The sequence below is a fragment of the Coregonus lavaretus genome (assembly GCF_964263955.1).
Source record: "Coregonus lavaretus genome assembly, chromosome: 1".
NCBI lineage: Eukaryota > Metazoa > Chordata > Actinopteri > Salmoniformes > Salmonidae > Coregonus > Coregonus lavaretus.
The window spans coordinates 60,279,624-60,307,338 of NC_139988.1; the positions used below are offsets into that span (position 1 = coordinate 60,279,624).

The 27,715-nt window shown below is 43.7% G+C and overlaps 1 pseudogene across 1 annotated transcript; it reads left to right on the top strand.

Moving 5' to 3' along the window:
- Window positions 1-240: 240 nt before the first annotated feature.
- Window positions 241-16,927, top strand: LOC311133620 (transmembrane protein 72-like; annotated as a pseudogene). The gene is made up of 5 exons: window positions 241-316; window positions 13,534-13,600; window positions 15,609-15,680; window positions 16,148-16,303; window positions 16,494-16,927. The product of its transcript is annotated as a transmembrane protein 72-like (transcript).
- Window positions 16,928-27,715: the final 10,788 nt, after the last annotated feature.

Below are 27,715 nucleotides of genomic sequence, written 5' to 3' on the forward strand. Positions count from 1 at the left end.
AGGCTCAGAGAGACTGAGCACCATGGAGCCGTGTGGATACAGCCTCTGTTACCACTGTTACCCCTGGAGCTGATAGTGAATAGTGTATCTGTTAGAGCTCAGGTTCTACTGCAGAATGTTACAATAATACAGGATCCAAGAGAACCCACACATTGACATTCCAACAGGAGAGAGGTGGATAAGAGAGGAAGAGAGGGAGAAGAGAAGAGAGTTGTAAAAGAAGAGAGGAGTGTTTGAGTGATGGGCTTCGCGGTGACGGCCTGGTGGGTCATAGTGGAGGTTTCCTGCAGGATTCTGGGTATTTCTACGGCAGCAGGTAGGAGACCGCAGGACTGTCATTGACTGGACACACACAATCTCTCACACACAGCGGCAGGTAGGAGACAGACTGTAGGCCTGGACTTGAATATGATACTGTGAGACAACCTGCAATATTGTAATCTATCACAGAGGTTGTGAAATGTGAGCATGTGTGTGAGTGTAGAGTTTTAATGTTGAACCTTAAGGTTTATCTCCCTCTTGTTCTCTAGTGAGAACAGCAGGCTAAACAATCTAGACTAATATTTACTGTATAACCCTGCTGTACCATATATAACCGTGTTTTAGTGCTCCTAGAAGGCTTGAGACACAGCGCTCCCTCAGTCTCAGATTATATATTTACTGCCCTCATACTATATCATACCATGTTTCACATACTTGCTTTGTTTCAGCTACAGTTCACTCTCTACCTCTTGTAATATCCCTTATAGGGTCCGGTATTTATAGTATAATATACATAGGCCTAGGGCTGTGGCGGCCATGACATTTTATCAGCAGGTGATTGTCAAGCAAATAACTGCCATTCTCACATTAATTGACCGTGAATTAACATAAACACATTTAGCATCTCCTGGCTTCCACGCATAGCCTACAAGCCACTGATGCAGACCATTGGAACGTCTACATTTTCAAAAGTCGAATAAATCCATGTAATATAGCCTACATCATCACAATAAATCCATTATTTATTTCAAACAGGTCTAAAGAAACATGATATGAAGAAAATGTAGTCTATTTCAGAAGAACAGAATAGCATACTCTGAGTTGTCCTTATTTTAGGCCCTGATCTGGCTATGCCATATGGCTGTGGGCTACACTAGTTCATTTAGCAGACGAGATTTGCTTAGAATTCCGTGGCATTATTTTATATTGTTTTATAATATGAAGAATACAATTGTACATAGCTGAATAAAACAGAAAGGATATTTTCTCCAAACGATTTGAGGGAGTGCGCACATGCGGCAAATCTGTGTTGAGCGGTTAACAAGGAAACAGGTACTCCTATAAGCTTAATTTAGAGTTATTTATGTAACTTTAGTTGTGATACAAATGTTGGGCTATATGTTTTGATGTTCAATACATTCTAAGGCTGCATGATGCGACTCTAATGATGATTTGAAAAAAGTCGCATGAAAGGCATGAGCTCTGCTTTGTTTATTGCGCAGACTGTACACACTTCATCAGTCTCTCATTCACAATTTTACAAGCGCTTGATAATGCCTCGAATTTCCTGGCTGCATCCCCTTTGAGTGGCCATAATGCCCCCTAAACAAATCCATGCCTTTTGCGGCCAGTGACCAGCATGCCGAAGCACCTCTCACTCACATGGCTCTCCATCAAGTGATCGGGTCTTTCGCACAGGCTACAAGTGAAGACAGACACATCCGGGACACAACTGCGCGCGTCTTTGTCCAATTCCGAGGCGCATATTGAAGATATTGAAAGAACTGTCCACATTTACTTTTCTTCAGCCAACAAGATGAGTAGGCCTAATGAACAGCAAAAGCATTAGCCTATGTCAATCTACTATCCCCCATAGTACAAAAGTTGACCTATTCTATTCTGTGCGAGAAATAAATATTCCAAACATTGTCTGGGACAGTTGTGGGATGCAATAAATCCCAAATTAATACAACCACTAGCATCAAAAAAATTATTTTAAGCAATGAGCCTGAGGCAACAGATGAGAACATTTAACTTAAAATGTTGATCAACTATTAGGCTATTTCTTCACATTATAAGCGCAGCAATGCGCACACGGCAGTAGGCTATAAGCGCAAATGTTCCATTAGCAGGAAAACACCATTCTCAAAAGTGTCCACAAATGTGATTATGCATGTATTGCTTTTATTATAAAGGTGCATTTTTTTGGTGAGAATTATCTTCCCCAAACTTGAAACTCACGCGCTGCATATGTATGCCACTTAGGCTCTACACCAGTTGTAAAGCGGATTAATGTGATTTATTTTAAAGAAGTTATTTGGCCACTTTAGTTGTAAAGTGTAATACAAACCTTATGAAAACATATAGGCCTATGTGCTAGGCTACATGAGGTGTTTGCCTTAAGCAGGGCATCATTCACAAGTGATAATATATCATTCACAAGTGATAGGGTAATATTACATTTACGTCATTTAGTAGACGCTCTTATCCAGAGCGACTTACAGTTAGTGAGTGCATACATTATTTTTATTTTTTTTCATACTTGCCTCCCATGGGAATCGAACCCACAACCCTGGCATTGCAAACACCATCCCTGCCGGCCATTCCCTCCCCTACCCTGGGCCAATTGCGCGCCACCCCATGGGTCTCCCGGTCGTGGCCGGCTACGACAGAGCCTGGATTCGAACCAGGATCTCTGGTGGCACAGTTAACACTGCAATGCAGTGCCTTAGACCACTGCGCCACTCAGGAGGTTATATTGTCACCCATCACACTATTATTGATTTAATCTTGTCTTTACATATACTAAATAATATATGTGTGAAATTTGTTTTGATTTAGAATGGACCATTATCATGCACCTGTCTCGAAACAGGGGCAGCGGGAAAAAATTGATGTAATCTATGCACTTAAATAGCGAATGGAGGACGCTTTTCACGTGGTTCATTTTCATGTCAGTCAGGTATGCTATACTCCTGCTGTAAAGAGAAGCAATGTGCTTAATAGTAGGAAAGTTGAGAAATAAATATAGTAGGCCTAGCCTATAGAAAGCTGATGGGATCCTCCTCTTTTTAATAGAGGCAATCACTCTGTTCTCACGCAATTGCATAGCCTATAGAAATGTTTAGCAACATGAGCTCATGGGCTCTCATGAAGTGTTTGATTAGATTTTCAATTACATTTGCATTGATGTCAGAGTGATTAGAGGGACAATAGAGTGCGGAGTACCAGGCAGTTAGTAAGTTTGTTAGGCTACTAATGACCATCAGCAGCATCAGAGCTTGGAGAAGTCTAATTACCATGACTAAACGGTCACGTGAATTTTGACTGTCATCATGTCTTGTGACCACCGTGTGGCGGTAATACGGTCACCGTAACAGCCCTACATGGGCCTTTTATATGTCTGAGCTGGGTGGTATGTGTCTAGTTTCAAATCATACAGAACTCTTATCTCCTAGTGTTTTATTGTCTAATTTGATCGTACACTGCCACACAGACACACACACACACACAGACACACACACACATACCTTTTAGATCTACAGCGTCCCCTTGAGAAGCCTGTTATTTTCCACTGGGTCTACTCTACAGGCAATTCTCCTAACACTCCATAAAGTCCTAAAAACGATTTAGCCTTGTTCCCCTGACCTAGACACATTCCCCTGGTGCAGATCCCAGCACCACATTTCTGGTAAATAGGTCTGACTAATGGCTTCCACATGTTAGTAGTGATCACCGTTTCAACCCTCTTACCTCACACAGAGACACACACACACACACACACACACACAGAGAGAAACACATACACACACACAGAGAGACACACACACACAATATTTACAGTTTTTCCCAATTGCTAAAACACAATTTTGCAAACTATGCTGGTTTTATCAAAATACTTAACACAATTCACAAAACCACACACCCAAACTGCAAAATACCTCATATAACCTGCAAAATGAAGCACTGCAACCAAAACTACATATAGCATTATCAAAATCAAACGTTTGCACGAAATGGCACACACTTCATTCATATTACCAGATTGTTGTCTAACCAACTACACACTGTTGGGCATAATGAAAAGCACTCTCATCTTTAGTATGCTTTGCCATAATACTAAAATAGTTCAAATTGTAGAAATTCTTCAGATTGTTCACATGCACAGAAATATTTGCAGATACACACACATGCTGTTGAAAGATTTTATTTTTTATTGTTCACCAAACAAGTCAGTGCAACGTATGCACAGCAGATATATTTACATTAGACTGAACAAAAATATGCTCACAAAAAACAGTAAACTGAAAAAGAAAATTGCAGAAAAAATGTGGAGAAAAAATATAAAGAAAACAAAAAGAGGCAAGAAAAATAATGAGTCAGCATCTTGCCGCACAGCTAGGTCTGGCCACAACGCCTCGTCCACATCACAGGCAATATATTCCCTTACCAGACATCGAGGGAAGAAGCGCCTTGAGTGCCTTATCCATCCCTGAATCGCACCCACATCAATCTCATCATATGCTTCTTCCATAGCCTGCACAAGAGGCATGCGCACAAAGGGCTGCTGGTCGTATACCTTCCACCGCCATGCCGAAAATAACTATTCTATGGGGTTCAGAAGTGGTGAGTATGGTGGGAGGTATTGCACAAGAAATGGTGGGTGGGTGGTCAGCAAACCAGTTTTGGACTGGGGCTGCGCGATGAAAGCTCACGTTGTCCCATACTACAACGTACCGGGTTCTTTGATGGTCTGCATCATTCATACGCTCTGGTGGTATGAGAATGTTGTGGAGTCTGTCCAGAAATGTGAGAATATGGGCTGTGTTGTATGGTCCAAGGTTGGCATGACGGTGGAGGACACCATGCGTATTGGAGATGGCAGCGCACATTGTGATGTTCCCACCACGTTGGCCAGGAACATCTATAATGGCTCTGTGGCCAATTACGTTTCTCCCCCTTCTTCTGGTCTTTGCTAGGTTGAACCCAGCCTCATCAATAAAGATGAATTCATGTGGGATTGCATGAGCATCCATTTCCAGTACTCCCTGAAAACAAAGAACAAAAGCAGTCAATATGGTGTTATCCAGTACACTGGGAAACAATGTTGCGTGTAGTGTACTGCAGTCAATATTGTACTTACATCCACATATGCTCGTCTGACCTCTTTGTTTCGTTGAGAGTTTCTCTCAAACGGCACCTTATAAAGTTGTTTCATTCTGATTTGGTTTCGCTTGAGAATGCGAGCCAATGTGGACAGACTGACTCGTTGAATGTTGTTGAATATGGTGTTGTCTTGGATGATGTGGCTCTGAATTTCTTGTAATCTGATTTCATTTGGCCCCTTCCTCCACCATGGCTGCGTATCTCAGTCCTTTAGAAAAACAAAAAAACAAAAATATAGGGCTTGGACAATGCAGCCTAAAGATATTTCCCCCACAGTAGAGTAAATTGTACAGGAAACTTGTGCAGTTAGTGTATGACATCAGCCATTCATGAAGTAAACAGGTGTCACTCAACTGATACACTATGACATGGGGTGTACTACATAGTGTGAAAGAAATCTTGGTTACATACCTGTACTCCAGTCTAAATGTCCGGATGACACAGGCGACAGTAAAACGGCTCAAGTTGGGCTGCACTCTCTGTCCAGACTCTCGCATTGTCAGCCCATGGTTGATGACATGATCAACTAAGGTTGCTCTGATTTCATTTGAAAGTTGTTGTCTTCTTTGGCCATGAACTCCTCTACCAGCTCTACCCCTACCTCTCACTCTTCCTCCCCCTCTCATTCTCCCCCTCCCTCTTCCTCTTCCTCTTCCTCTCTCTGCAACATCTTCCATTGTTGTTGTAAAACAGAAGGTGCTCACCTGTGGTCTTTTCATAGTGCTTACTTCCTGATTGAAGTGGTAACAATTAACCATTGAGGTGTTTGGCCAGGTGGCACATGTATTGGTCAATGAGCTCATGTAGTGTCATTTTGAATGGCAGTGTTTTGAAATGGCAAACGTGACTTTATGTCAGATTGTTGTGACTTATGCAGAGAACCGTGTGCAGTGCATTAAAAAAGTGCCATTTTGAATTGCAAAATGTGAGTAAAGCAGAACATGTGTTTAGATTTTTGGAGACTTGTGTCAGTTTAAATAATTGTGCTGTGCATGTCATTTTAGTGTGTTAGCAATTGGAAAAAACTATAAACCCTTTTAAAGTCACACACACACACCCTATTAAACCATTTAAAGTCATTTAGCCTATCCTAAACAAACAACCCACAACCCACAATGTTGACATATTGCAGTGGTACCTACTGTACTGCATATGCAGATACAGTACCAGTCAAAAGTTACTCATTCAAAGGTTTTTCTTTATTTTTATTATTTTCTACATTGTAAAATAATAGTGAAAACATCAAAAATATTAAATAATACATATGGAGTCATGTAGTAACCAAAAAAGTGTTAAACAAATCAAAAAAGTAGCCACCCTTTGCCTTGATGACAGCTGTCACGTCTGCTCCTCCCCTCCGGCGTGCGACGTCGCCGGAATACTAACCACAGGTCCTGCCATCCATCATTACACGCACCTGCAGATCATTATGATTCACACATGTACTCCATTACCTTCCTCATTACCTCCCCTTTATATGTCCCTCCCTTATGTTTATTCCTCAGTCGTTATTGTTCATGTGTTTATGCTATATCGCCACTGTTACGCTGTCTCTTTTCATGTTTGATGTTTAATTAAACGTTTCACCTGCACCTGCTTCTCGACTCACAGCATCATTGTTACAGAATACCGACTCAAACCATGGAAGCAGCAGGAAATTCAAATATCTCTCAGACGGTCGATGAACAGGGTTATCTTCTACATCAACACCATGACCAGCTGGCACAACTGGGATCGGTTGTGGAGGAGGTTCTTCGCAGTGTGCAACGTCTCGAACACACCCAGGAGGCGTTGTCTTCATCCAGCGGAGGATACTCTACAACCAGTCGACCCAACGAGCCAGCACATCAGCCCATTCAGCAACCCGCTCATGTCAGCGATGCCCATTTATCCCTCCCGGATAAATATGACGGTACACCATCAAAATGCCGTGGCTTCCTACTTCAATGCGCTCTCTATTTTTTGCATCAGAGGGGAACTCCCACAACCGAGAAGTCCAAGGTTCCCACAGAGATTTCTCTGCTGACTCGGCGGGTGTTGGAGTGGGCTACGGCCTTCTGGGAGAGAGGAGAGGAGGAACTTGATTATTATGAGGGGTTCATGGCTCTGTTTGTTTAAATGTATTTTTGATCATTCCCCGGAGGGCAGAGAGGGAGGTGAGCGGCTACTGCAATTGTGGCAGGATAACCAGACGGCTGCTGAGTACGCACTCACCTTTCGGACAGTAGCAGCATCCAGTGGCTGGAATGAGCCGGCGCTTTGTACACTATTTAGAAGAGGTTTGTGTGAAGAGGTCCAGACGGAACTGGCCTGTCGAGACGACAACCTCTCCGTGGACGCACTCATCCGTCTGGATAACATACTTCGGGAGCGCCGGTACTCTCATCACTTCTCTCCCTCCCTCAGTGAACACCCGGAATCAGAGTCTGAACCCATGGAGGTAGGGGTCACTCGTCTCCCTGTGGCAGAGCACCGCAGACGGATACAGCTGGGGCTCTGTCTGTACTGTGGAGAGGGAGGGCACAAGCTCCAGAGGTGTCCGGCATGTCCGAATCCAGGATCCACAAGAGCAGAGGGACGGTCACGTGATCTTCCATCCCCTAGGGCAGGAGTGAGTATTCCATCTTCATCACTGTCTACTAGACTCTTTTTGGTGTCCATTACACTTTCATGTACTGTGTCTACAGTGTTAGTGGATTCTGGTGTCTCTGGGAACTTTATTGACCAGACCCTTGCCTCCTCTCTTAACATCAACTCATACCCGCTCTCCTCTCCTTTTCCGGTTCAAGCCCTGGATAGTCGGCCTTTAGGATCCGGATCCGTCACCCACATCATTCAACCGCTCACCCTCACCGTGGAGTCCATTCATCGGGAGAACATTCCCTTCTTCATTACCAGTGCACCAGTCCACAAGATCATCCTCGGCGTCCCTTGGCTTCAACGCCACAACCCTACCATCTCATGGTCAAGAATGAGAATTACAGACTGGTCACTCGAATGCCGGAGGACCTGCTTCCCTGTCCCCTGTGGTTCCACGTCGGTTGAGAGTGCTGTGGTTGCCCTTCAGCCCAACATCCCGGAGGTATACCAGGACCTGTGGGAGGTATGCTTCAAGACCCACGCCACCTGTCTTCCTCCTCATCGCCCCTGGGACTGTGCCATCGACCTGCTTTCAGGTTCTGCGCCTCCGCGCAGACGCATCTACCCTCTGTCGGTGGCTGAGACCCAGGCCATGGAGGATTACTTCCAAGAGGCGCTCCAACAAGGTTTCATCTGCACGTCCACTTCCTCTGCATCAGCTGGTTTCTTCTTCGTGGCCAAGAAGGATGGAGGGTTACTTCCCTGCATTGACTACAGAGGACTCATCGAAATCACCTCAAAGTATCGGTACCCTCTCCCATTGGGGCCATCAGCCACCGAGCAGCTCCGCGGGTCACGGTTCTTTACCAAACTGGACCTGCGGAGTGCATACAATCTCATTCGCATCCGGGAGGGGGATGAGTGGAAGGCGGTTATGCATGATGTCTGGTCACTACGAGTACTTGGTAATGCCATATGGCTTAGCCAATGCTCCGTCAGTGTTCCAGGCATTCGTTAACGAGGTGTTCAGGGACATGCTCGGCCGTCAGGTGGTCGTGTATATCAATGACATCCTGATCTACTCGGCTACCACATCATTCACGTTCGAGCAGTCCTGGAATGCCTTCTCGCCAACCACCTGTTCGTCAAGGCTGAGAAGTGCCAATTTCACCAGAGGACGGTGTCCTTCTTAGGCTACCAAATCAGTCCGCAGGTTGTGAAGATGGATGACAAGAAGGTAGATGCAGTCAGGTCATGGCCAGTTCCAACCACCTTAAAGGGGTTACAATGGTTTTTGGGGTTTGCCAACTTCTACTGCTGCTTCATCAGGAACTTTAGCTCTGTCGCCGCTCCTCTCACCTCTCTCCTTAAATGAGGGCCCCGTAGGTTGGTGTGGAACCCAGCAGCCGATGAGGCCTTCTGTCTACTCAAAGGACGTTTCACCTCCGCCTCAGTGATCAAACACCCAGATCCCACGACATCCTTTGTGGTGGAGGTGGCCGCTTCAGAGGTAGGCGTGGGGGCAGTTCTGTCTCAACGACAGGGTAACCCACAGAAGTTGTACTCATGTGCGTTTTACTCTAAGAAACTGTCCCCTGCAGAGAGGAAATACGACGTCGGTGATCGTGAGCTGCTGGCGGTAGAGTTTGCATTAGAGGAGTGGAGACACCGGCTGGAGGGCGCCAAGGAACCATTCGTCATTCTCACCGACCATCGGAACCTGGAGTACATACGGACAGTGAGGAGGCTGAATCTGCGTCAAGCAAGGTGGGCCCTTTTCTTCACAAGGTTTGACTTCACGCTGACCTTTCACCCAGGTTCTAAGAACACCAAGGCCGATGCGCTGTCCCGTCTCTATGATTCAGGGGAGGGTCCTGTCCAGAATGCGCCCATAATTCCATCCTCCTGAGTCGTAGCTCCTGTGGTCTGGGACGTAGATGTGGACATCCGCCAGGCTCTGGAGAGGGAGCCCGCACCCACTAATTGTCCTCCAGAGCGCATTTACATTCCCACAGGATAAGAGATTGGCTGCTGACCTGGGCACACACAGCTGTCATCACTGGACATCCAGGTATTTCTCGCACTACCCAATCCATCTCTGGGAAATACTGGTGGCCCACCTTAGCGCAGGACGTCACTCGCTATATCAATTCCAGTTCTGTATTTGCTCAAACCAAGTTCCCCCTGGAACGCTCCAGCAGGGAATCTCCTGCCACTTCCCGTGCCTCAGTGACCCTGGTCACATCTATCCATTGACTTTGTAACCGATCTCCCCTCCTCTGATGGTTTCACCACCATTTTGTTTGAAGTGGATAGATTTTCTAAGTCCTGTCATTTATTCCCTCTTCCAGGTCTCCCCACTGCTCTCCAGGTTTCTGAGACACTCTTCCAGCAGGTCTTCCGGCATTATGGCCTTCCGAGGGACATGGTCTCTGACCGTGGGCCCCAATTCACATCACGAGTGTGGAGGGCCTTCATGGAGAAGCTCGGGGTCACGGTCAGCCTCACTTCTGGGTACCAGCCTCAGTCCAATGGGCAGGTGGAGAGGATGAACCAGGAGCTTGGGAGGTTCCTGAGGAGTCACTGTCAGGACCGGCAGGGTGATTGGGCACGATTCCTTCCATGGGCAGAGTACGCCCAGAACTCGCTAAGTCACTCCTCCACCGGGTTGACCCCCTTCCAGTGTGTTCTGGGTTTTCAGCCGGCCCTGGCACCAGGGACCCCGGGACAGACCGAAGCTCCTGCGGTTGATAAGTGGTTCCGGCGCACAGAAGAGGTGTGGAGCGACGCTCAAGTGAGACTCCAGCGTGCCGTCCATCGTCAAAAGGAATGGGCAGACCACCACCGCTGTGAGACCCCTGTGATCCACCCTGGGGTTCGCATCTGGCTTTCTACCAGGAACCTCCCACTCCACCTGCCCTGCAAGAAACTGAGCCCCCGGTTTGTGGGGCCATTCAAGGTTCTCCGGAGGGTCAACGAGGTGACGTGTAGGTTACAGCTGCCCAGTCACTATCGTATCTCACCCTCTTTTCATGTCTCCCTTCTCAGGCCGTTGGTTCCTGGTCCCCTAGCTGAAGTTGTCCCCCACGACACCCCCCCACCCCCCCTGGACATCGAGGGGAGTCCGGCATATGCTGTCAGATTGCTACTGGACTCCCGGCATCGTGGGGGTCGGCTCTGCACCTGGTGGACTGGGAGGGGTATGGCCCAGAGGAGCGGTGTTGGGTTCCGGTGGATGACATTCTGGATCCCAACATCATCCGTGATTTCCACCTTCGCCGCCCGGACCGACCCGCTCCTCATCCTCGGGGTCGTCCCTCTGGTCGGTGTCATCCTGCGGCGTGAACCGTGCATCAGAGGGAGGGTACTGTCATGTCTGCTCCTCCCCTCCGGCGTGCAACGTCACCGGAATACTAACCACCAGTCCTGGGATTCATCATTATGCACACCTGGCATCCATCATAACACGCACCTGCAGATCATTATGATTCACACCTGGACTCCATTACCTTCCTCATTACCTCCTCTTTATATGTCCCTCCCTTACGTTTAGTCCTCAGTCGGTATTGTTCCTGTGTTTATGCTATATTGCCACTGTTACGCTGTCTCGTTTCATGTTTGTTGTTTTACTAAACGTTTCCCCTGCTTCTCGACTCACAACGTCATTGTTACAACAGCTTTGCACACTCTTGGCATTCTCTCAACCAGCTTCATGAGGTGGTCACCTGGAATGCATTTCAATTAACAGGTGTGCCTTCTTAAAAGTTAATTTCTGGAATTTATTTCCTCCTTAGTGCGTTTGAGCCAATCAGTTGTGTTATGACAAGGTAGGTGGGGCATACAGAAGACAGCCCTATTTGGTAAAAGACCAAGTCCATATTATGGCAAGAACAGCTCCAATAATCCTTGTCGACTAATCTCCCAGTCCCTGCCGCTGAAAAACATCCCCACAGCATGATGCTGCTACCACCATGCTTCACCATAGGGATGGTTCCAGGTTTCCTCCAGACGTGACACTTGGCATTCAGGCCAAAGAGTTAAATATTGGTTTCATCAGACCTGAGAATCTTGTTTCTCATGGTCCGATTCCTTTAGGTGCCTTTTGGCAAACTCCAAGCGTGCTGTCATGTGCCTTTTACTGAGGTGTGGCTTCCGTCTGGCCACTCTACCATAAAGGCCTGATTGGTGGAATGCTGCAGAGATGGTTGTCCTTCTGGAAGGTTCTCCCATCTCCACAGAGGAACTCTGGAGCTCTGTCAGAGTGACCATCGGGTTCTTGGTAACCTCCCAGACCAAGGCTCAATTTCGAGACTGATAACAAAGTTTCTGAATACTTATGTAAATAAGGTATTTCTGTTTTTAATTTTCATACATTTGCAAACATTTCTAAAAACGTGTTTTATCTTTGCCATTATAGGATATTGTGTGTAGATTGATGAGGGAAAAAATTATTCAATCAATTTTAGAATAAGGCTGTAACGTAACAAAATCTGGAAAAAGTCAAGGTGTCTGAATACTTTCCGAATGCACTGTATTTTGAATTGTTGGAAATTACATATTTTCTGAGATATTGTTACAGTTTAGAAGCCGCAGTATTCTGTGATACCAGAGGTGGGCAAAATATACATCAAAATGTATCTTGTTACAAATAGAAGATACTCTAAAGACCAATGTATCAAACTAAAACACAAAATACTTTTGCAAAAAGTATTGTACTTAGATAAAATACAGGTATAATATACATTTGCAAGTAGACACCGTAGCTACAACAACATTCTCAGTAACGGTAACAGAAACGTTTTACTTGCTATAACCATGATGTGGTTGTTTATCTAGCTTAGTTGAATGCACTAACTGTAAGCCTCTAGGATAAGAGTCTGCTAAATGGACAAAACTGTAAATATTAAAATGAACACCTGCAAAGCACACTAGGTATTATTCTAATGAGCTCCGCCCTCAAACAACTTGTATTTTAATCCAATATGGCCTAGTTTCGGGGGTTGAGCTCATTAGAATAATGGCCATTGTGCTTTGCAAGTGTTCATTTTTACATGTTCGTCATTTAAACAGTGTTTCCCAACTACAGTCCTCAAGTACCCCCAACAGTATACATTTTCGTTGTAGCCCCGGACAAAGACACAGTTGACAAGTTGAATCAGGTGTGGTTGTTTGGGGCTACAATAAAAATGTGTACTGTTGGGGGTACTCGAGGACTGGAGTTGGGAAACACTGATTTAGCAGACGGTCTTATCACATCATAATCGCCACCAGAGTTCTGATACCAAGGCAGCAAATATGGGGTGATATGGGACCACAAAATTGTGAACCGCTATACATTATTTTTATAGAAAAGTATTTTGTATTTTGAAAATACAAATTACAGCTCTCTAAAGTATCTTGTGTCAAAATACATTGGATTGTATTTCAGGACAGTGAAAATAATAATGACAAAATACTCAAAAGTAATTCAAATTTGTATTTCATATACATGTAACAGAAATACTGCCCCTCTCTGAGTGATACCAAACATAATACTAACTTTATAGCCTCTCTGGTAAGACTTAGGGAAGACAGCTATGTGTTAACACTGATATCTAGTGGCCACTACATGTACAAACAACCTGTTGGACAATGGCCTACAGTCAATTTGGAATAAAGTACTAGGCAATAATTTATTGGAAATTCAGTAGTTAATTTACCATTCATCTAATCTAAATCATCATCACTATTTTGTTTAAATGCAAAATGTGAAGTGTGTGTGTGCTTGTGTGTGCGTGTATGTATAACCTGCCACTCTGTCTCCAGTGCTTTGTGCTGTGGGGGTGGAGACGTTACGACAGGGGGAGTTCCACAGTCTGGCCATCTACTTGCTGTGAGTACTCCGATTGGATAGATACTTCCTGCTTCACTTGGATAGGTAACTGTAGATGCAAACCCCTTATTTAGTCACACAGTAGTCCCTCTAGACCCCCCACTACTTTAATAAAGGAAAGAATGTGTGTTTCAGGTCAATCTGCACTCACAGTGGAAAAAGAGGAGGGTGGCTGGGTGAGGGGTGGTCTAGGGGGGAGGATGATGGGGGAGGCAGGGGAGGAAGGGCAGGGCAAGCAAGAGCAAGGGACCTGGGTTACTGTCCTACTTTGTGTTATCTCTGTGACCTATGGCCAAACTCCCATTGAGCAACACGCACTGCGCAGCACAGAAAAACATCTCCCTGAGGAGTAGAGAAATGCAAGACTGTTTATCACATGTATCAACAGTAAAGACAGAGTCTTCTGATAGGAAATGTCATGGGGTATACTCAGTATGACATACTCACTTAAGCTGGTCCATACAGTGGCTTGCGAAAGTATTCACCCCCCTTGGCATTTTTCCTATTTTGTTGCCTTACAACCTGGAATTAAAACAGATTTTTTTGGGAGTTGTATCATTTGATTTACACAACATGCCTACCACTTTGAAGAAGCAACATATTTTTAAATAAAGAAATAAGACAACAACACATAAGCTTGGCACATCCAGCCACTGGGATTTTTGCCCATTCTTCAAGGAAAAACTGCTCCAGCTCCTTCAAGTTGGATGGGTTCCGCTGGTGTACAACAATCTTTAAGTCATACCACAGATTCTCTATTGGATTGAGGTCTGGGCTTTGACTAGGCCATTCCAAGACATTTAAATGTTTCCCCTTAAACCACTCGAGTGTTGCTTTAGCAGTATGTCTAGGGTCATTGTCCTGCTGGAAGGTGAACCTCCGTCCCAGTCTCAAATCTCTGGAAGACTGAAACAGGTTTCCCTCAATAATTTCCCTGTATTTAGCGCCATCCATCATTCTGTCAATTCTGACAAGTTTCCCAGTCCCTGCCGATGAAAAACATCCCCACAGCATGATGCTGCCACCACCATACTTCACTGTGGGGATGGTGTTCTTGGGGTGATGAGAGGTGTTGGGTTTGCGCCAGACAGCGTTTTCCTTGATGGCCAACAAGCTCAATTTTATGTTTGGGGGGTCTCCCACATGCCTTTTGGCGAACACCAAACGTGTTTGCTTATTTTTTTCTTTAAGCAATGGCTTTTTTTCTGGCCACTCTTCCGTAAAGCCCAGTTCTGTGGAGTGTATGGCTTAAAGTGGTCCTATGGACAGACACTCCAATCTCCGCTGTGGAGCTTTGCAGCTCCTTCAGGGTTATCTTTGGTCTCTTTGTTGCCTCTCTGATTAATGCCCTCATTGCCTGCACCGTGAGTTTTGGTGGGCGACCCTCTCTTGGCAGGTTTGTTGTGGTGCCATATTCTTTCCATTTTTTTATAATGTATTTAAAGGTGCTCCGTGGGATGTTCAAAGTTTCTGATATTTTTTTTAACCCAACCCTGATCTGTACTTCTCCACAACTTTGTCCCTGACCTGTTTAGAGAGCTCCTTGGTCTTCATGGTGCCGCTTGCTTGGTGGTGCCCCTTGCTTAGTGGTGTTGCAGACTCTGGGGCCTTTCAGAACAGGTGTATATTTACTGAGATCATGTGACACTTAGATCACACACAGGTGGACTTTATTTAAATAATGATGTGACTTCTGAAGGTAATTTGGTTGCACCAGATCTTATTTAGGGGCTTCATAGCAAAGGGGGTGAATACATATGCACGCACCACTTTTCCGTTATAAAAAAAAAAAATTGAAACAAGTAATTTTTTACGTTTCACTTCACCAATTTGGAATATTTTGTGTATGTCCATTACATGAAATCCATTTAAATTACAGGTTGTAATGCAACAAAATAGGAAAAACGCCAAGGGGGATGAATACTTTTGCAAGGCACTGTAGTTGTCTGATCACTAGCATCTATTTGTTTCTGAGTCTGTTCTCTGATCTGTGTGTTGAATCCCTTAGGGTGTCTGGGGCAGGTATGATGGTGTTTGAGGTAGCCTACTTCCTAGATGCCCTTCTGCAGATGTGTCTGCCGTGAGTACACTACCCATAATCTCCATCAAAAGGCTTTTTCTAAGTGTGCATCCAAAATGGTACTTTATTCTCTGTTTAGTGCACTATGGGAGCCAAAGAGCCAGAGTGTTGTATAGGCGGTGTTTCCCAACTCCAGTCTTCCTGTATCCCCAACAGTTCATATTTTTGTTGTGGCCCGGACAAGCACACTTGATTGTACTTGTCAACTAATCATCAAGCCCTTCACAAGTTGAAGCAGTAGTTTTTGTCCAGGGCTACAACAAAAATGTGTGCTGTTGGGGGTACTCGAGGACCGGAGTTGGGAAATAGGTTGCCCTTTGCCTTTTGTAATCAGAACAAATGTGTGGCTATTTATTTTACAAGTGAAGTGAACAACAAAGCTCCTACATAAAACTGTCTCCATCTCTGTCCCATGCTCTCACCCCTCCTCACCTATCTCCGCTCCTCATACCCCCTCCTCTCTCTAGTTGCCCCCCAGGGTGGTGTGTGTTTGTGTTGTGGGGAAAGATGGCTCGTCTTGGAGGCTTCCAGAAGTTCCTCTACTACTCCATGATGTCAGTGGCATGTTTCCTTCACCCTGTGTTAGTGTGGCACGCTATTATACCAGGTAACACCACCACCAGGTAACAACAATACCTAACCATGGCATTATCCTTGCCTAACCATTACTACTGTTCAGGTAATACTACAAACGTATTACATTTAATAAAAGGTTAAGGTACTTCACAAACATTGACACTTGCCCAGCATTTTAGAGTCAGTTTAAATTAAAAACGTTTCTCCAGTCTGAAAACGTCTCCTCTTTGATTCCAGGCACCATGCTCCTGGTCACAGCCTTCTTCAACTTCATCCTCAGCAAAAAGACCCAAACAGCGTCCCCTAAAGACCTGGAGAACAATGTAGGGATAACGTCTGTGTGTGTGTCTGAGAGAGGAGGGACAGAACACACCTTCTCCTTCCTCCACATCGCGATGGGGAATAGAGGGGCAGGGCTGTCCATCGTACCCAGGGAGAGTGCCTTGGGAGTGGGGGAGAGAGGAGAGAGCAGCCGGGCCATGCTGGAGGTAGAGATGGAGCAGCCATGGTCAGAGCTGGAGCGAGGGAGGAACAAAGGAGAGAGGAGGAAAGAGAAAAAAAGACACGTGCATTTCCAGAACAGTGCTACAGAGGAGACAGAAATGGAGGAGTACCATGACTTTGAACCAGAGACCACCTCAGACACCGCTCTTATAATCACTAACTGTTAACTGAACATTACACTACTGTTATTAATTGAAGGCCGAGGACAACATGGTGGAAAACAATAGACACTGAGCTCCATTAACATCAGCAGAGCTGGGGGATGGTGGAGAAAATTGCCAAAGACTGCCAGAACTGGAGACCCTTTGTTTGTGGGGAGGAGGGGATAAGTGAGTGAATGGCTATACAGTTGGGGGTCATCTGGAGCAGGGCTTGAACCAGGTACCTCCTCAGACACTGCACATAATGATTAATGACTGAATATTACACTACTGTAGCAATGCAGGGGGACATTTTGAACCAGGGACCACCACACCTATCACCAATTGAACACTATGTACTGTAATGATGGAGGAAGACAGTTGGAGTAGGGTTTGAACCAGGAACCTTGCAGTTAAAGGTGAAGTATGGTGGTGGTGACTAACTTTTGGATACTGATGTGTGTTAGTCAATGACTCAATGTCAAATAATATATATTATCAATTGTCTATATACTGAAGGAGAGTTAACCCATTGAGAACGGACTAATTAGTTTGCTTGCCTACTTTATCTAAATATTTTTTTCTAACACATTTATACTGAACAAAAATATAAACGCAACAATTTCTACGATTTTACTGAGTAACAGTTCATATAAGGAAATCAGCCAGTTGAAATAAATTCATTAGGCCCAAATCTATGGATTTCACATGACTGGGAATACACATATGCATCTGTTAGTCACAGATACCTTTAAAAACATTAAAAGGGGCATGAAGCATCCCAAATATGCTCAATAGGTGACGTGTCTGGTGAGAATGCAGGCCATGGAAAAACTGAAATGTTCAGCTTCCAGGAATTGTGTACAGATCCTTGTGACATTGGGCCATGCATTATCATGCTGAAACATGAGGTGATGGCGGCCGATGAATGGCACAACAAATGGGCCTCAGGATCTCTGTGCATTTAAATTGCCATTGATAAAATGCAATTGTGTTCGTTGTCGGTGTCTTATGCATGCCCATACCATAACCCTACCGCCACCATGGGGCACTCTGTTGACATCAGCAAACCGCTCGCCCACACGACGCCATACACGTGGTTTGCGGTTGTGAGCCCGGTTTTTATTTCACCTTTATTTAACCAGGTAAGCCAGTTGAGAACAAGTTCTCATTTACAACTGCAACCTGGCCAAGATAAAGCAAAGCAGTGCGATTAAAAACAACAACACAGACTTACATATGGGATAAACAAAAACGTACAGTCAATAACACAATAGAAAATCTATATACAGTGTGTGCAAATGTAGTAAGTTATGGAGGTAAGGCAATAAATAGGCCATGGGGCAAAATAATTACAGTTTAGTATTAACACTGGAATGATAGATGTGCAGAAGATGATGTAATAACAATATAGGGATGAGGTAGTTGGGTGGGCTAATTACAGATGGGCTGTGTACAGGTTCAGTGATCGGTAAGCTGCTCTGAAAACTGATGCTTAAAGTTAGAGAGGGAGATAAGAGATTTTTGCAGTTCGTTCCAGTCATTGGCAGCAGAGAACTGGAACGAATGGCGGCCAAAGGAGGTGTTGGCTTTGGGGATGACCAGTGAGATATACAGTGGGGAGAACAAGTATTTGATACACTGCCGATTTTGCAGGTTTTCCTACTTACAAAGCATGTAGAGGTCTGTAATTTTTGTCCTAGGTACACTTCAACTGTGAAAGATGAAATCTAAAACAAAAATCCAGAAATTCACATTGTATGACTTTTAAGTAATTCATTGCCATTTTATTGCACGACATAAGTATTTGATCACCTACCAACCAGTAAGAATTCCGGCTCTAACAGACCTGTTAGTTTTTCTTTAAGAAGCCCTCCTGTTCTCCACTCATTACCTGTATTAACTGCACCTGTTTGAACTCGTTACCTGTATAAAAGACACCTGTCCACACACTCAATCAAACAGACTCCAACCTCTCCACAATGGCCAAGACCAGAGAGCTGTGTAAGGACATCAGGGATACAATTGTGGACCTGCACAAGGCTGGGATGGGCTACAAGACAATAGGCAAGCAGCTTGGTGAGAAGGCAACAACTGTTGGCGCAATTATTAGAAAATGGAAGAAGTTCAAGATGACGGTCAATCACCCTCGGTTTGGGGCTCCATGCAAGATCTCACCTCGTGGGGCATCAATGATCATGAGGAAGGTGAGGGATCAGCCCAGAACTACACGGCAGGACCTGGTCAATGACCTGAAGAGAGCTGGGACCACAGTCTCAAAGAAAACCATTAGTAACACACTACGCCGTCATGGATTAAAATCCTGCAGTGCATGCAAGGTTCCGCTGCTCAAGCCAGCGCATGTCCAGGCCCGTCTGAAGTTTGCCAATGACCATCTGGATGATCCAGAGGAGGAATGGAAGAAGGTCATGTGGTCTGATGAGACAAAAATATAGCTTTTTGGTCTAAACTCCACTCGCTGTGTTTGGAGGAAGAAGAAGGATGAGTACAACCCCAAGAACACCATCCCAACCGTGAAGCATGGAGGTGGAAACATCATTCTTTGGGGATGCTTTTCTGCAAAGGGGACAGGATGACTGCACCGTATTGAGGGGAGGATGGATGGGGCCATGTATCGCGAGATCTTGGCCAACAACCTTCCCTCAGTAAGAGCATTGAAGATGAGTCGTGGCTGGGTCTTCCAGCATGACAATGACCCAAAACACACAGCCAGGGCAACTAAGGAGTGACTCCGTAAGAAGCATCTCAAGGTCCTGGAGTGGCCTAGCCAGTCTCCAGACCTGAACCCAATAGAACATCTTTGGAGGGAGTTGAAAGTCCGTATTGCCCAGCGACAGCCCCGAAACCTGAAGGATCTGGAGAAGGTCTGTATGGAGGAGTGGGCCAAAATCCCTGCTGCAGTGTGTGCAAACCTGGTCAAGACCTACAGGAAACGTATGATCTCTGTAATTGCAAACAAAGGTTTCTGTACCAAATATTAAGTTCTGCTTTTCTGATGTATCAAAAACTTATGTCATGCAATAAAATGCAAATTAATTACTTAAAAATCATACAATGTGATTTTCTGCATTTTTGTTTTAGATGCTGTCTCTCACAGTTGAAGTGTACCTATGATAAAAAATTACAGACCTCTACATGCTTTGTAAGTAGGAAAACCTGCAAAATCGTCAGTGTATCAAATACTTGTTCTCCCCACTGTACCTGCTGGAGCGCATACTACGGGTGGGTGTTGCTATGGTGACCAATGAGCTAAGATAAGGCAGGGATTTGCCTAGCAGTGATTTATAGATGACCTGGAGCCAGTGGGTTTGGCAACGAATATGTAGTGAGGGCCAGCCAACGAGAGTGGACAGGTCACAATGGTGGGTAGCATATGGGGCTTTGGTGACAAAACGGATGGCACTGTGATAGACTACATCCAATTTGCTGAGTAGAGTGTTGGAGGCTATTTTGTAAATGACATCGCCGAAGTCAAGGATCGGAAGGATAGTCAGTTTTACGAGGGCATGTTTGGCAGCTTGAGTGAAGGAGGCTTTGTTGCGAAATAGGAAGCCGATTCTAGATTTAACTTTGGATTGGAGATGCTTAATGTGAGTCTGGAAGGAGAGTTTATGGTCTAACCAGACACCTAGGTATTTGTAGCTGTCCACATATTCTAAGTCAGACCCGCCGAGAGTAGTGATTCTAGTCGGGCAGGCGGGTGCAAGCAGCGTTCGATTGAAGAGCATGCATTTAGTTTTACTAGCGTTTAACAGCAGTTGGAGGCTACGGAAGGAGTGCTGTATGGCATTGAAGCTCGTTTGGAGGTTTGTTAAAACAGTATCCAATGAAGGGCCAGATGTATACAAAATGGTGTCGTCTGCGTAGAGGTGGATCTGAGCGTCACCAGCAGCAAGAGCGACATCATTGATGTACACAGAGAATAGAGTCGGCCCGAGAATTGAACCCTGTGGCACCCCCATAGACTGCCAGAGGTCCAGACAACAGGCCCTCCGATTTGACACATTGAACTCTATCTGAGAAGTAGTTGGTGAACCAGTCGAGGCAGTCATTTGAGAAACCAAAGCTATTTAGTCTGCCCATATGTATCCGGTGATTGACGGAGTCGAAAGCCTTGGCCAGGTCAATGAAGACGGCTGCACAGTACTGTATTTTATCGATCGCGGTTATAATATCGTTTAGGACCTTGAGCGTGGCTGAGGTGCACCCATGACCAGCTCGGAAACCAGATTGCATAGCGGAGAAGGTACGGTGGGATTCGAAATGGTCGGTGATCTGTTTGTTAACTTGGCTTTCAAATACTTTGGAAAGGCAGGGCAGGATGATCTAGAGTGACACCCCGTTTGAAGAGGGGGATGACTGCGGCAGCTTTCCAATCTCTGGGGATCTCAGACGATACGAATGAGAGGTTGAACCGGCTGGTAATAGGGGTTGCGATGGTAGAGAAATTAACATTTGATTCTCTGGCAACAGCTATGGTGGACATTCCTGCAGTCAGCATGCCAATTGCACGCTCCATCAAAACTTGAGACATCTGTGGCATTGTGTTGTGTGACAAAACTGCACATTTTAGAGTGCACTTTTATTGTCCCCAGCATGCTGATCATGCTGTTGAATCAGCTTCCACACCTGTCAGGTAGATGGATTATCTTGGCAAAGGAGAAATGCTCACTAACAGGGATGTAAACTAATTCACCACAGCACACGCACCTGAATACACTCATGACTCCGAATCTATGTGCACCAAAATTATGATCCGTTTCTCTGAATTGCCTCTTGAAAGCCTAACACTGTAAGATCGTATTTTATAACTTAGCTAGTCATGTTGGCAATAGAACAAGCTTTCAAATCATGCCCACCTGACCCAGATTAGATTTAGAAATTGACCGTTTTTGGATTGTGTAAACATCAGTAATTGTGTGATGGCGGGGATGCAGAGTTGTGTTCCTAACAAAACATCTACAAGTATGCTTGCTCTAGTTCCTCAACGGCACAACTAAATAGTTGAAGCCTCTTCTTTGTGTAACACTTTACCGTAAGTGTACATTAATATTTAACTAAATAGTAATGTATTTATAACAGTAGTTACATGTAATTACACTGTAATAAGGGTTTAGCGGTATAGGTTATTACACAAGTGGAACAAGGACATATAATAACAAATCAGCTTATCAGAGGTTATTCCACGTGTAATTGCATACACATAAATCATAAGAATGTATTGTTTCAAATGTAACTAACATGTTCTGTAATTACACTTTTGCAGTCTCCTGTGTAGCACCATGTTAACAATGCATCCTATTACGTAACCTTGTTACATTTAACATCTACGGGATCGGTGTCCCGTATACGGGACGGTTGCGCTAACGTGCGCTAATGTGACTAGCATGACTGTTGTAAGTAACAGCAAATTTCCAGGACATAGACATGTCTTATATCGGCAGAAAGCTTACATTATTGTTAATCTAACTGCACTGTCCAATTTACAGTAGCTATTACAGTGAAAAAAATACTATGCTATTGTTTGAGGAGAGTGCACAACAACAAAAAACTTATCACGGCAACTGGTTTGATACAATCACCTCTGAAGGTAAATAATGTACTTACATTCAGTAATCATGCTCTGATTTGTCCTCTAAGGGTCCCAGAGATAAAATGTAGCATAGTTTTGTTTGATATAATCCATTTTTATATTCAAATGTAGGAACTGGGTTCTACAGTTTGAACCCATGCTGTCTCTGACTCCACACCCACCCCGCCCGGCCATCTAGATGTGTGAAAGTTAGTGTATAAGCTAATTATCCATCATGTATGACATTCCTGGGAGTGTGTAAACTTACATTTTGTATTACCATATCATTTTTGTATGTTCTCTATAGTTATGTACTTGAAAATGTATCAATTGACCAATTCGGCACATTTGGGCAGACTTGATACAAAATAGTCCAGTATCGCAACGCTTCACTGGATCAATCTGAAACTTTGCACACACACTGCTGCCATCTAGTGGCCAAAATCTAAATTGTGCCTAAACTGGAATATATTGTGGCCTTTCTCTTGCATTTCAAAGATGGAACAAAAAAATAAGTAGAAAACGCATGTTTCTTTGTTTGTATTATCTTTTACCAGATCTAATGTGTTATATTCTCCTGCATTAATTTGACATTTCCACAAACTTCAAAGTGTTTCATTTCAAATGGTATCAAGAATATGCATATCCTTGCTCCAGGTCCTGAGCTATAGGTAGTTCGATTTGGGTATGTCATTTTAGGCAAAAATTGAAAAAAGGGTCCGATCCTTAAGAGGTTAACTACATAAGTCACTACCACCAAAATAAGCTAGGCTAGGACTCCGTCAGCTGTTGTAACAATGCACACCCTATCATTAACTACAGCTTCAGTTATTATATTATATTATATTGTTTGGCTTAAAGGATGTTCAGAATTAAATATAAGAGCAATGTATTTACAATGGATATACATGTAACTATAACGTACCTACCCAGCAGCAAGCAACTTAATGTAAAGTGAAACACATGATATAACCTTTGTAAATACCAAGTACCTGCCTTTGAAAAGGGAATTAAGGGTTTATTTATCTTGCTTCAAAGGTGTAATGTAAGTGAAATGTTGTTCAAAATAATATAATGTTAATGTAGGTACTCATGAGAAAGCAGCTTCAAGTAAAGTGAAACAGAGTAGGGTAAACCTTTTTATTACAATCATTGGGAAAATACACTTCAATGTAGAATAACTTGTTATACAGCACCTATAAGTGTAATTACAATGTATTTCAATGCAATTACATATTTCACAGGATATCAAAATGTCAGTTATTACAATGTTGTTATAAAGAAAAGTACCGTAACTACAATGTTTCTACACAGGAACAAGCAACTTAATGTAAAAGTGAAACACATCATGAATTACTAATGTAATTACAGCACTATGTAGTTACACTATGTTACAACGATGGCAAACACCCAGTACAGTACTTTTAGTTGTGATCAATGGGAATCCATCTCAATCTAGAATTTTTTTTGTTACAGCAACTTAAAGTGTAATTACTATTTACTTTCAATATTATTAAATATTTTGCAGGGTATATCAAAAGTTTAGTTATTACAATGTCGTTATAAAAAAGTATTGTAAATACAATGTTTCTACGCAGGAACAAGCAACATCATGTTAATTCTGTGATTATCTTTCGTGAAATGTGTACAGACTGCTCTCTCCACTGCACATCTGGAGCAAGCGTCATCCACTCACAATCTTTTGTATATTTTTGTTTAGAATTTACAGCCAAAACATGCTGTATCCTTAACAGTTAAACATAAATGTGTGCAAAATCTTGTTTATAGGGGATATGGAGCAGCTTTTACAGCGGGAACACACTGTATCTCACTCTTACTTTCTCTCACATTATCTCTACCTAGTGTGAGTGTGTGCGCGTGAATGAGTGTGCATAATCAGTGTTTATTTGAACTTATAAGTGATAGGGAGCAGTTGAATATGCCTCTTCTCTATTATAGTGTCGCTCACCTCTACTGTTGTATTTTTGGTGATATTTCTTGCATATTGGTTGAGCGTCTCTTTAGAGCTGTCAAACGCTGGCTGTGAACAAAGGAACTCCGGCGCCACTAGCATGATCTCTGCCAGAGGGGCATTCATCGCCACAGTGTTGCGATCCACACCCACGCTGTGGAAAGCAGTGGATATGCTTCCCTTCTTTTTGTAGGTCACCAGGACCTTCTTGTACCTTTTTGCTAAGTCGTCCAGGGTTTTGGCTGTTAACATATAAAACATAAAGCAATTTATGAATGTGCTTGCTGAAATCTGAACACAATAGTATTTATTCTAAACATACATATTTATATATATCTTTCCTTCTGCCATAACTCAAATAAAGCTTCAGCAATCAACTTCAGCATGTACAGGATGATTGAGGATGTTTAATCAGAAAACATAACACATATCCTTAAGTTGATGTTATCTTAGTAACAACAATGTAGGTAAATAGTAATTGCAATGTAATTACAGTTTGATGACACATATTATTAATGGACACCTTCCCCAGAGTTCTCCCTCCCCCATACCTTGTTCTACCTGTGTAATAACCTATGGCTCTAAACAATATTACCATGTAATTACATAATTGCAATTCCAATAAAACTAAAATGTTAACATAATCACTATCTAGTAACTAATACTAAGTTGTTACTATTACTACTCAAGTAATTTGTTCATTTGACACTTTATGCTATATCAATATGCCATATAGCTTTTACAAGGGGGCTTTTGGGCCCAAAATTATCGGAGTGTAGCGTAACCTTAATTAAGGTGTTGGAAAACCGAGTGGTAGTAGTCATGTAAATTGCCAACTGGCTCCACTTGTGCGCAGGTGCAGAACAAGCTGTTCAAATGATGTGATACCTCAACGTTGGGGCTGTGTGAACCGTGTTTATATAATGATTTTGTGGTTAACTCTGGTCTCATGTATCCTATGCGGGGTGAGGAGCGGTCAGCAAACTGTCCAGTTGGTGCGTTTTAGCCTTAAGTGACAACTGCCCATGTGCATTATGCCTAAAACTTGCCCTTAAAGACAAGGTTCCACGCTATCCACAAAAGTAACAATGTACAGTGAGGGAAAAAAGTATTTAGTCAGCCACCAATTGTGCAAGTTCTCCCACTTAAAAAGATGAGAGAGGCCTGTAATTTTCATCATAGGTACACGTCAACTATGACAGACAAATTGAGAATTTTTTTTCCAGAAAATCACATTGTAGGATTTTTTATGAATTTATTTGCAAATTATGGTGGAAAATAAGTATTTGGTCACCTACAAACAAGCAAGATTTCTGGCTCTCACAGACCTATAACTTCTTCTTTAAGAGGCTCCTCTGTCCTCCACTCATTACCTGTATTAATGGCACCTGTTTGAACTTGTTATCAGTATAAAAGACACCTGTCCACAACCTCAAACAGTCACACTCCAAACTCCACTATGGCCAAGACCAAAGAGCTGTCAAAGGACACCAGAAACAAAATTGTAGACCTGCACCAGGCTGGGAAGACTGAATCTGCAATAGGTAAGCAGCTTGGTTTGAAGAAATCAACTGTGGGAGCAATTATTAGGAAATGGAAGACATACAAGACCACTGATAATCTCCCTCGATCTGGGGCTCCACGCAAGATATCACCCCGTGGGGTCAAAATGATCACAAGAACGGTGAGCAAAAATCCCAGAACCACACGGGGGGACCTAGTGAATGACCTGCAGAGAGCTGGGACCAAAGTAACAAAGCCTACCATCAGTAACACACTACGCCGCCAGGGACTCAAATCCTGCAGTGCCATATGTGTTCCCCTGCTTAAGCCAGTACATGTCCAGGCCCGTCTGAAGTTTGCTAGAGTGCATTTGGATGATCCAGAAGAGGATTAAGGGAATGTCATATGGTCAGATGAAACCGAAATATAACTTTTTGGTAAAAACTCAACTCGTCGTGTTTGGAGGACAAAGAATGCTGAGTTGCATCCAAAGAACACCATACCTACTGTGAAGCATGGGGGTGGAAACATCATGCTTTGGGGCTGTTTTTCTGCAAAGGGACCAGGACGACTGATCCGTGTAAAGGAAAGAATGAATGGGGCCATGTATCGTGAGATTTTGAGTGAAAACCTCCTTCCATCAGCAAGGGCATTGAAGATGAAACGTGGCTGGGTCTTTCAGCATGACAATGATTCCAAACACACCGCCCGGGCAACGAAGGAGTGGCTTCGTAAGAAGCATTTCAAGGTCCTGGAGTGGCCTAGCCAGTCTCCAGATCTCAACCCAATAGAAAATCTTTGGAGGGAGTTGAAAGTCCGTGTTGCCCAGCGATAGCCCCAAAACATCACTGCTCTAGAGGAGATCTGCATGGAGGAATGGGCCAAAATACCAGCAACAGTGTGTGAAAACCTTGTGAAGACTTACAGAAAACGTTTGACCTGTGTCATTGCCAACAAAGGGTATATAACAAAGTATTGAGAAACTTTTGTTATTGACCAAATACTTATTTTCCACCATAATTTGCAAATAAATTCATAAAGAATCCTACAATGTGATTTTCAGGATTTTCTTTTCTCATTTTGTCTGTCATAGTTGATGTGTACCTATGATGAAAATTACATATTTTTAAGTGGGAGAACTTGCACAATTGGTGGCTGACTAAATACTTTTTTCCCCCACTGTAGGTCACTTACAGAACCCCAAAGCAGTTGAAATGCCCCAAAATGTATTTTAGTGTTTTAAAAGTAAAATGTAGATTGTCCCTCACATTTCTCTACTGCATCTGGACCTTGTTTCAGAACTCTACCCATAATGCACTATTTTATGACAGGAGGGTAACCCAAGCCAAGAAAGAACAAGGCTAACTCATGCTAGCTCAAAGTTTACCATCTAACACTCCTTTGCCAGCAAGCCTGTGTGTCACGTTCGTTGAAGGACGGGTCAGACCAATGCGCAGCGTGATATACGTACATGTTCATTTAACTTAATAAACACTAGACAAAACAAGAAACGAAACGAAACGTGAAGTCCAAGTTAGCACACACAACATACCTTAACCGGAACAAGATCCCACAACTATACTGTACCAATAGGCTGCTTAAGTATGGTTCCCAATCAGAGACAACGAGCGACAGCTGCCTCTGATTGGGAACCACACCGGCCAACATAGATCCACACATACTAGAATATACACACCCTGACTCAACATATATGCGTCCCCTGAGTCAGGGCGTGACAGTACCCCCC